Here is a 10,954-nt window from a genome sequence, read left to right as displayed (position 1 = left end):
GACCGTGTAGTCAACCGTTGAGTTCTTGTTAGATGGTCTAGTGTGCCACCGAACGGCCCGGTGCGCCTGCTCCAATTTCTGCAAAACTGGCTTGTTCACTATAATTCACACCAGACCGGGTCCATGCACACCAGATGGTCTAGTGCGCCACCTAGTGCATTGCCTTCTTTTGCTTAGTTTTTGTCCTCTGGGCAACCGGTCCGGTGAGCCCTGGTGTGCCAACCATCAGCCCTATTTTTCTATCTTTCGTCCATTTATTCTCCAAATCATTTTTTACTACCTTTGAGGATATACTTATGACTTAGACAAACATTTGAGGTGATAATCCAACTAGTCTAAGTCATAGTTCCTAGACCTTTTGCTCTCTCTAACTCTGAAATTTGTTTTTTTGCTCAAACTAGCTTCAAAAGAGTGACTTTGTAAACCTGAGCTTTCCAATCTTCTTAGATGTGTCAAATAAGTTCCTAGGTGAAAGGGAATTAGGCTTACACCTATTTCCTAAATGATTTTGGTGGTTGATTTGCCCAACACAAATAATTGGACTAACTAGTTTGCTCTAGTGTACAAGTTATACAGGTGCCAAAGGTTCACACTTAGCCAATGAAAAGACCAAGTATGGGGTTCAACAAAGAGAGAAAGGGATAGCCGAAGGCACCTCTGGTCTGGCGCACCGGACTGTCCGGTGTGCCACCGGACAGTGTCCGGTGCACCAGAGGACTCCAAGCCAAACTCTTCACCTTCGGGAAACCAGAGGCGCTCCGCTATAATTCACCGGACTGTCCGGTGTACACCGGACAGTGTCCGGTGCCCCCAAGGAAGAGCGGCTCTGGAACTCGCCAGCCTCAGGAATTTGCTCCGCTATAATTCACCGGACTATACGGTGTACACCGGACTGTCCGGTGAACCAGCAGAGCAATGGCTACTTCGCGCCAACGGTCACCTGCAGGCGCATTTAATGCGCGCCAGAAGCGCGCAGAAGTCAGGCACGCGCGAGACGGTGCACCGGACAATCTACAGTACTTGTCCGGTGTACACCGGACAGCCAGGCGGGCCCAGAAGTCAGAAGCTCCAACGGTCGAATCCCAACGGCCTGGTGACGTGGCTGGCGCACCGAACCTGTCCGGTGTGCACCGGACTATCCGGTGCACCATACGACAGTCAGTCACCACCAAACGGCTAGTTTGGTGGTTGGGGCTATAAATACCCCCAACCACCCCACATTCAAATCATCCAAGTTTTCCTACTTCAACTACTTACAAGAGCTCTAGCATTCAATTCTAGACACACCCAAGTGATCAAATCCTCTCCAAATTCCACACAACGCCTTAGTGATTAGTGAGAGAGATTTGCTTGTGTTCTTTCGAACTCTTGCGCTTGGATTGCTTTCTTCTTTATTTTGATTATTTATTGCGATCAAACTCACTTGTAATTGAGGCAAGAGACACCAATTTTGTGGTGGTCCTTGTGGGAACTTTGTGTTCCAAGTGATTGAGAAGAAAAGCTCACTCGGTCTGAGGGACCGTTTGAGAGAGGGAAAGGGTTGAAAGAGACCCGGTCTTTGTGACCACCTCAACGGGGAGTAGGTTTGCGAGAACCAAACCTCGGTAAAACAAATTCACGTGTCACACTCCTTATTCGCTTGCAATTTGTTTTGCACCCTCTCTCGCGGGCTCAATTATATTTCTAACGCTAACCCGGCTTGTAGTTGTGATTATTTTTGAGAATTTCAGTTTCGCCCTATTCACCCCCCTCTAGGCGACTTTCAATTGGTATCAGAGCCCGGTGCTTCATTAGAGCCTAACCGCTCGAAGTGATGTCGGGAGAACTCGCCAAGAAGGAGATGGAGACCGGCGACAAGCCCGCTACAAGCCACGGGAAGGCTTCATCGGGAGAGTCCCACAACAAGGAGAAGAAGAAGGAGAAGAAGAAGGAGAAGAAGACTTCTTCTCACAAATCGCATCGGAGTGGCGACAAAATAAAGAAGATGAGGAAGGTGGTCTACTACAAGACCGACACTTCATCACCTTCTACCTCCGGCTCCGACGCGCCCTCCATAACTTCTAAGCGCCATGAGTGCAAGAAGTTTAGTAAGATCCCTTTACATTATCCTCGTACTTCTAGACATACTCCATTACTTTCCGTTCCATTAGGCAAACCGCCAACCTTGACGGTGAAGATTATGCTAGGTGGAGTGATTTAATGAAATTTCATCTAACCTCACTCCACAAAAGTATATGGAATGTTGTTGAGTTTGGAGCACAGGTACCATCCGTAGGGGATGAGGATTATGATGAGGACGAGGTGGCCCAAATCGAGCACTTCAACTCCCAAGCCACAACCATACTGAAAGCATCTAGGCCCCTGGTTGGTTTTAGTGATTAATGACAACGTAATATTATATGTGACTAGCGTGTGTTTTGCAGAGACAAATGGTAAGTTAGGTCGCATGACAGGTAGAAGTACTACAACGGTGAAAACAATCCCGGAAATAAGAACTCGAAGCGACGGCTAAAACGACGGAACAAAAGGTGAAGGTCTACGGAGTCCGAGTGTCAAGGAGATGTGGACACTCGCGATTTAGTTAGGTCTTTTATTCTCTTTTAGCCGTACTATTAAGAGGGGTTGTTGATGAGTAGTTTGACCAAGAGAGTTCTAGTGAAGTGTTGGTGCACAATCACACTCATATACAGTGCTAGGTGTCACTCTAGAACTCACACACAAGTTAGAACGAAAACCGATTTGAAAATCAGCTGAAAAACAAACCTTAGTGTTTCTGGCTTAGGGGCACCGGACTGTCTAGTGTGCACCGGACTGTCCGGTGCACCCTCTGCCAGGTGGGCCAGGCTGGTCCACGGCAGGGACTCTCCCCTTCGCAGAAACCCGAGAGCGCAGTGTTCTGAGTTGAATTTTAGTGGCACACCGGACACCGCACCGGACTGTCCGGTGTGCACCGGACAGTGGACTGTTCACTGTCCGGTGCGCCATGAGTCCAACGGCTCTTTGTCAGATCTAGCCGTTGGAAGTGACCGTTGGCGCACCGTTGGCGCACCGTTGGCGCACCGGTGGCGCACCGGACTGTCCGGTGCGCCATCGCGCAGTAAATGCCTGTAACGGCTAGTTGGTGGGTGAGGGCTATTTATACCCCCTCCACCCACCATATTCAATGTCTTGCACTCCACATTTATTCCAACACATTGGTAGAGCATTGCAAGCACCAAAAGCCTAGTGAGGAGATTAGAGAATCATAATCCGCGCTTGTTCCTCATTAGCGCTAGTGAGAGCCACCTAGAGCACACACCACTTGCATTAGGCTTCTCTTGGTCAAGCGAAAGTCTACGGCTTGTTACTCTTGGTGATCGGCATCACCTAGACGGCTTGGTGGCGTTGGGAGCTCGGTGATCACCGTGAAGATCTTGTTGGTGACCCGACTCAAGTTTGTAAGCGGTCTCGAGGGATCCACCGCGCCGGAGTGGCAAAGGATCATCTCGTAGTGAGCACTTGGTTCTTGCGAGGACCAAGGGGGAGCGATACCCTTGCGCGGGTGCTCCAACGAGGACTAGTGGAGAGTGCCGACTCTTCGATACCTCGGGAAAAATTGGAGGAGTCTTCTAAACTTTGCTTTACATTCCGCACTTAATTCAAGCACTTTACATTGTGTATTTGTTTAGCAAGTATTTGAAGTATTATCTTAGCTTTGTTACATTTCTAGTATTATATTCTTAGTGCTAGTTGTTGGGGTGAAGTTGGGCTCTTGTTTAGCTCTTGCTTAGGTTTTAATTAGTGTTGATTTTTAGAAAAGCCCAATTCACCCCCCCTCTTGGGCATCGTGATCCTTTCAATTGGTATCAGAGCCTTGTTGCTCATAGATTAGCTTAACCGCTAGAGTTACGATGTCCGGTGGGGATGGACCTCCTCCCGTTTTTGATGGTGACGATTTTCCTTATTGGAAAATTCGTATGGAAGCATACTTAGAGGCTATAGACATCGGTGTCTATAAAGCCGCCACTCAAGGGTTCCCCGAACCTAGAGATGCCACAAATCTTGTAGGTGATGAGTTCAATTATGAGAAATGGAATGCTAAGGCCAAAAACACCCTTTTTAGAGGCCTTTGCAAAGATGTGTTCAATAGAGTAAGGAATCATAAAAATGCTCATGATTTGTGGATGGACATTTGTGCTCTACACGAAGGAACTAGAAGTGAACGTGAGGAAAGATATCACATAGCCATGCGAAAGTTAAATTCTTTTGAAATGCTTACTAATGAAAATGCAAATGCTATGTACTCACGACTTAATATTCTTGTAGAGGAAGTCAATGGATTGGGGCTTACTCAAATCTCACAACCGGATGTTGTGAGGAAGATTCTCAGTGTCCTCCCAATAGACAAATATGGACACATTGTCACTGTGCTACATCAAATGGATCTTTCGGTTACCACACCTATACAAATTTTGGGAAAGATCAATGCCCATGAAATGTACATGCACATCAACGACAAAGAAGAATCATCTTCCAAAAGAAAGGATTTGGCTCTCAAAGCAAATCATGAAAGAAAAGGAAAAGCCAAAATACAAGTTGAGGAAGAATCCTCAAGTGATGATGACCTTGATGCAAACACTGCCTTGATGGTAAGGAAGACCACCAAGATGTTGAAGAAGCTAAATAGAGAAGGCATCAAATTTGATTCAAGGAAGAAGAAGTTCTTTTCCAACAAAAGAAAGCCCATTTCTGAGATGGACTGCTACAACTGTGGTGAGCTTGGTCATCTTGCTCATCAATGCAACAAGCCCAAGAAGAACAAGTTCAAGGGCAAGAAAGAAGATGACAGCGATGATGAAAAGAAGGAAAAGAAATTCTTCAAGAAAAAGGATGGGAAGCAAAAGAGGTTCCACAAGAAGAAGAATGGAAAGACATATATTGTTGGCGACTGGCTAACCGACATCGAATCATCAAGTGGGTCTTCTTCAAGTGAAGAAGAGAATGATGAAAAAGTTGCTGCCATCGCCGGGGACTTCTCTTCACCACCACCATCGCCATCATCCACTTCTCACCTATGCCTCATGGCTAGGGGTGAACGGAAGGTACAAAATGATATTAATATTGATGATGATAGTGATAGTGATAGTGATGAAGAATTTGCTTCACCTTCATATGATGAGTTAGCTGACTTACTTAAAGAATATACTCAAATCATTAGAAAGTCAAAAGCTAAATGTGATAGGTTGAAAAATGAAAATGAATCTTTAAACGCCAAGTATGACATAGTTATAAAGGCTAGTGATGAAATAAAAGAAGAAAATAAAACTATGTCATCAACTGTAAATGAGCTCACAAACTCCCTAAAAGATGCTAAGGAAAAATATGACAAATTAAATGAAGCTAATAGGGAGTTGCAAAATAGACTAGTTAAGATCAAGGAAGACTATACTCAAATTAAATTTGATCATGACAATCTTCTTGTTGAAAATGAACTTTTATCTTGCAAAACACATGAGGCTATTAACCCTGTTGTTAAGCTTGATGTAGCAACCTCATGTGATGATTTGATTCAAGAAGAGCAAACTAGTCTACATGCTGAATTGACTGAAAAAGTTGAAGTCCTGACCTTAGACAACCAAAAATTGAAGAATTACTTGACTGATGCAACTACTAGAGGAAAAGTTGCTATTGAGAACAATGATTTCAACAATGAGTTGGCAGTGGATAATCAAAGGCTTAAGAATGAGGTCAAGAAACTAAAAAGTGAAAATGAACATCTTGCAACAAGTGTGCAAAAGTTCAACAAGGGTCACTACCTCCAAAATGAGCTGCTTATGAACACTGTTATGAAAAATAACAAGAGTGGTATTGGATACAATGCTTTTGTGCAAAAGAAAGCTATCACTCAATACAAGCCAAAGCAGACTCACAAGCCTATCAAATGCTTTGAGTGTGGAAATGAAGGTCATTTTGCCCACAACTGCAAAGCTAAACCACCAACTCCCTTGCCTAAGCACTCAAGACCATTTGCTTTCAATGCTCACTATGTTCTAAGAAAGGTTGCAAATGGAAAGATTAAGGTTACATTCCTAGGTCCACCAAATAAGAGTAGACCTAGACAAATCTGGGTGGCAAAGTCCTTAATTGAGAGAGTCACTGGTCCTATGCAATATAGGGCCCTCAAAACTCAAGCTTGAATTGTCTGTGAATGTAGGTGAACTACAAGACCGGTGGGAGCCATTGGGTTATTGACAGTGGATGCACACAACATATGACAGGCAACCCACGGATGTTCACCTCACTAGATGAGAATGTTGATGGTCAAGATAAAATCACATTTGGAGACAACTCAAAAGGAAAAGTGCAAGGACTTGGCAAGGTGGCAATCTCAAATGATTTATCAATATCAAATGTTCTCTTAGTTGCACCTTTGAGCTTCAATTTATTATCAGTGGGTCAACTCTGTGATCTTGGACTTCAATGCTTATTCACTCCATCAGAGGTTATTGTAACAAAAATGGATGATGAATCAATGGTATTCAAGGGATTTAGATACAACAACCTCTACTTAGTGGATTTCACTTCAGAAGATGCAGACTTAAGAACTTGCCTCTTCACCAAAGCTTCTCTTGGATGGCTTTGGCATAGGAGGCTTGCACATGTTGGAATGAGCACTCTCAAGAAGGTATTAAAGAAAGATATGGTTAGAGGTTTAAAGGATGTGGTGTTTGAAAAAGACAAGCCATGCAGTGCATGTCAAGCTGGAAAGCAAGTTGCTAATACACATCCTACTAAAGCTTTCATGTCAACATCAAGGCCACTGGAACTACTTCACATGGATTTATTTGGACCTACAAATTATGTCAGTGCCGGTGGCAACCTCTACTGTCTAGTGATTGTTGATGACTTCTCAAGATACACTTGGGTGTTCTTTCTCCATGACAAATCTGAAGTTGCATCTATATTCAAGAAGTTTGCCAAGAAAGCACAAAATGAATTTGATTGCAAGATTAAGAAGATTAGAAGTGACAATGGCAAAGAATTTGACAACACCAACATTCATGAGTACTGTGATGAAATTGGGATCAAGCATGAAGTATCTGCCACATATACACCTCAACAAAATGGAGTTGTTGAAAGGAAAAACAGGACCTTGATCACCCTTGCAAGAACCATGATTGATGAGTATAACACACCGGAGAGGTTTTGGGCCGAAGCTGTCAACACTGCTTGTTATGCATCAAACAGGCTATTTCCTCACCGGCTACTTGCAAAGACTCCTTATGAACTGCTAAATGGGAAAAAGCCAGACGTCTCATTCTTCCGGGTATTTGGGTGCAAATGCTACATCTACAAGAAACGCCATCACCTAGGGAAGTTTCAAAGACGTTGTGATATTGGTTTTCTTTTGGGTTATTCATTAAAGTCCAAAGCATATCGAGTATTCAACCATGCCACTGGCGTGGTAGAAGAAACATATGATGTGGAATTTGATGAGACTAATGGCTCCCAAGGAGCACTTGAAAATCTTGATGATGTAGGTGATGAGCCACTTAGGGAAGCAATGAAGAACATGCCTATTGGAGCTATCAAACCAAAAGAAGATGAAGAAGAGGTGCAAATCATTGACAAGCCTTCTTCATCAAATGTACCACAAGATGATGAAAAAGATGAGAGGCATGCAAATGAAGATACATTTGTCTCTCATGAACAAGCAAGGGTACAAGCCGAAGATGTTGATGCTCCAGGATCTTCTTCCCAAGTGGTTGACAGGAGAAATTCATCACTTCTTCAAGCACATCCTCAAAACCAAATCATCGGGAGTCCTTCACAAGGGGTTATTACTCGATCACATAGACATGCTAATTTTATTGAACATCACTCTTTTGTTTCTTGTGTTGAGCCTACTTGTATAGATGAGGCGCTACAGGATCCGGACTGGGTGAATGCCATGCATGAAGAACTTAACAACTTCACCCGTAACGAAGTTTGGACCCTGGAGAAGCCCCCACAAGATGCAAGAATCATTGGAACAAAGTGGGTGTTCAGAAACAAACAAGATGATCAAGGTGTGATTGTAAGAAACAAGGCAAGACTTGTCGCAAAGGGATTCTCTCAAGTTGAAGGCTTAGATTTTGGAGAGACCTTTGCACCGGTTGCTCGACTGGAAGCCATCCGTATCCTACTTGCATATGCATCATGCTATGATATAAAACTTTATCAAATGGATGTAAAAAGTGCATTTTTAAATGGCTTCATAAATGAACTTGTATATGTTGAGCAACCGCCTGGATTTGAAGACCCTAGATATCCTAACCATGCTTACAGGTTGTCCAAGGCGCTATATGGGCTAAAGCAAGCTCCAAGGGCTTGGTATGAGCGTCTTCGCGACTTCCTCATCGAAAAGGGCTTCAAAATCGGGACCGTCGACACAACTCTCTTCACAAAGAAACATAACGGTGATATTTTCATTTGTCAAGTATATGTTGATGATATAATCTTTGGCTCGACAAATGACTATCATTGCAAGGAATTTGGTGAGTTGATGTCGAAGGAGTTCGAGATGTCAATGATTGGTGAGCTAACATACTTCCTCGGCTTTCAAGTCAAGCAAATGAAAGATGGTAACTTTCTCTCACAAGAGAAGTATACCAAAGACTTGTTGAAAAGATTCAACATGGAGAAGTGCAAACCAATCAAGACCCCCATGCCTACAAATGGACATCTCGACTTAGATGAGGGAGGTAACCCGGTTAATCAAACTCTCTACCGTTCTATGATTGGTAGTTTATTATACCTTACCGCATCTAGGCCCGATATTATGTTTAGTGTCTGCATGTGTGCTAGATTTCAATCTAATCCTAAGAAAGCTCACCTTCGCGCTGTTAAGAGAATTCTTAGGTATCTCAGGCACACCACAAGCGTTGGTCTGTGGTATCCCAAAGGAGCTACTTTTGATTTAATTGGCTATTCCGATTCGGATTATGCCGGTTGCAAAATTGATAGGAAAAGTACTTCTGGGGGATGCCATCTGCTTGGTAGATCACTAGTTTCATGGACTTCCAAAAAGCAAAATAGTGTTGCCTTGTCAACTGCCGAAGCGGAATACATTGCCGCAGGTGCTTGTTGCACACAGATTTTATATATGAAACAAACTCTTCTAGACTATGGCGTAGTTCTAGAAAAAGTACCTTTGTTGTGTGATAATGAGAGTGCTGTTAAAATTGCTAATAATCCTGTACAACACTCTCGCACCAAGCACATTGATATCCGTCATCACTTCCTTAGAGATCATGTTGCTAAAGGAGATATCATTTTAGAAGGAGTGAGGTCGGAAGATCAATTAGCGGATATTTTCACTAAGCCACTAGATAAGACCCGCTTTTGCATGTTGAGGAATAAACTAAATATTCTTGATCTCAGAAATTTTATGTGAAATGTCAAATGGTGTTGTCAAGCTTGCATTGCATATTTAAATTCCTTGTATTGCATCTAGGACTTGTCTAACCTAGTTGAGATAACCGCCAACAAAGCGAGTGAAAAAGCTTAACTCGGGTCAAACCTGACAAGTCTTAGTTTTTAAGCTTTTAGCACTTAAATTCTTACTTTTCATGCAATTATTGGTTCTTGAAATATGCATGAGGTACTGCACTTAGGGGGAGTATTCAAAACTCAAATCATTCTTGAAAACCCCTAGTGCAAGCCAAAATGCAAATTTCACCATTTGCCTATTTTCTCTAAAAATTATCTAGTCTATGGCAAAATATTTTGAAAAGTATATGAGGGTGCCAATACCTGTCCCAACAAGTGTTATTTTGTGTGATTATAAGTTGGGATTTGGTTTGGTTAGGAGTTAGATAGAAAAATTCAAAATTTTCCAAACTCCCCTCTGTCTGGGCTCACCGGACAGTCCGGTGTGCACCGGACACTGCACTGTGCAATGTCCGGTGCACCGGCAGCAGCGCGCAAAAATCCTTTTTCCTGTGAGCTGTCCGGTGGTTCACCGGACAGCTACTGTGCGCTGTCCGGTGTGCACCGGACAGGCACTGTAGACTGTCCGGTGCGCCCATCTCGCGTTTTAAAAAACGGCCTCCAGCCCGACCGAGCCAGAGACCTCCTTTCTTTCCCAGCAAGCCGCCTGCTCCTCTCTGTCTCTGGCGTTTCTTCCCCAGCGCCGGCGATCTTCCCCCACCGGCGTCTCTCCGGCGACCTGGTGCACTCCGGCGACCCTTCCCTCTCCGGTGAGCAGTCACCCCCCTCTCTCCTTCCCTCTATCTCCCTCCTCTCAGTTTGAATGGCTCTGTGGCATCCAAAGCACCACCCCTTGTACCAATTTCAAATTTCTGTGAAATCCCATGCATCCAGTTGGTGGATTGTGTTCCCTTGTCCCTATTTCATATCCATGCAGGTCCTTGGCTCCTTCGGGAGGGTATTCCTACCTCAAATGGCCATATTCCTAAAACCCTAGCTCCCCGCACGCCACATGCTCGGTGAAATGCCCAAACCAGCCAAAAATGCTCCAATTGAACCCAAATTTTTCAGGCATCTTCACAACACTTCCAGCAACCTACTTGCCAAATTTCACGCCAATCCGAGATCCCAGGCTTAAATTTTACCAAATTTCTCGTTTTGAGCGATCGTTTTCGAGCCGAGTGCCCTAATTCCTTCTTCTTCGCCTAAATTCAAACCAAGCACACACTTCACTCATATTGACCTATATAAACCTATTCGTGAAGTATCAGCTCAATTCTGTATCATTTCGTGCCTCAATTCGAATTCCAATCATCCTATGTCACTATTTGTCTGTCAAACGCCGTTTTCACGTCGTTTGACTTCTTGATCGTCCCGTCTCGTGCCATATCTCTCTGTGTATGTATTTATTCACATTTCATATGCTTATGACTATGTGACTAATACGTGCTCACCTCTTCTGTCATTTCAGTGACCTTGTGTGACCGTGTGCCGTCTCCCGTCC

Source organism: Zea mays, chromosome 1 (genome assembly GCF_902167145.1).
Source record: "Zea mays cultivar B73 chromosome 1, Zm-B73-REFERENCE-NAM-5.0, whole genome shotgun sequence".
Classification (NCBI taxonomy): domain Eukaryota; kingdom Viridiplantae; phylum Streptophyta; class Magnoliopsida; order Poales; family Poaceae; genus Zea; species Zea mays.
This window is presented reverse-complemented; position numbering follows the sequence as displayed.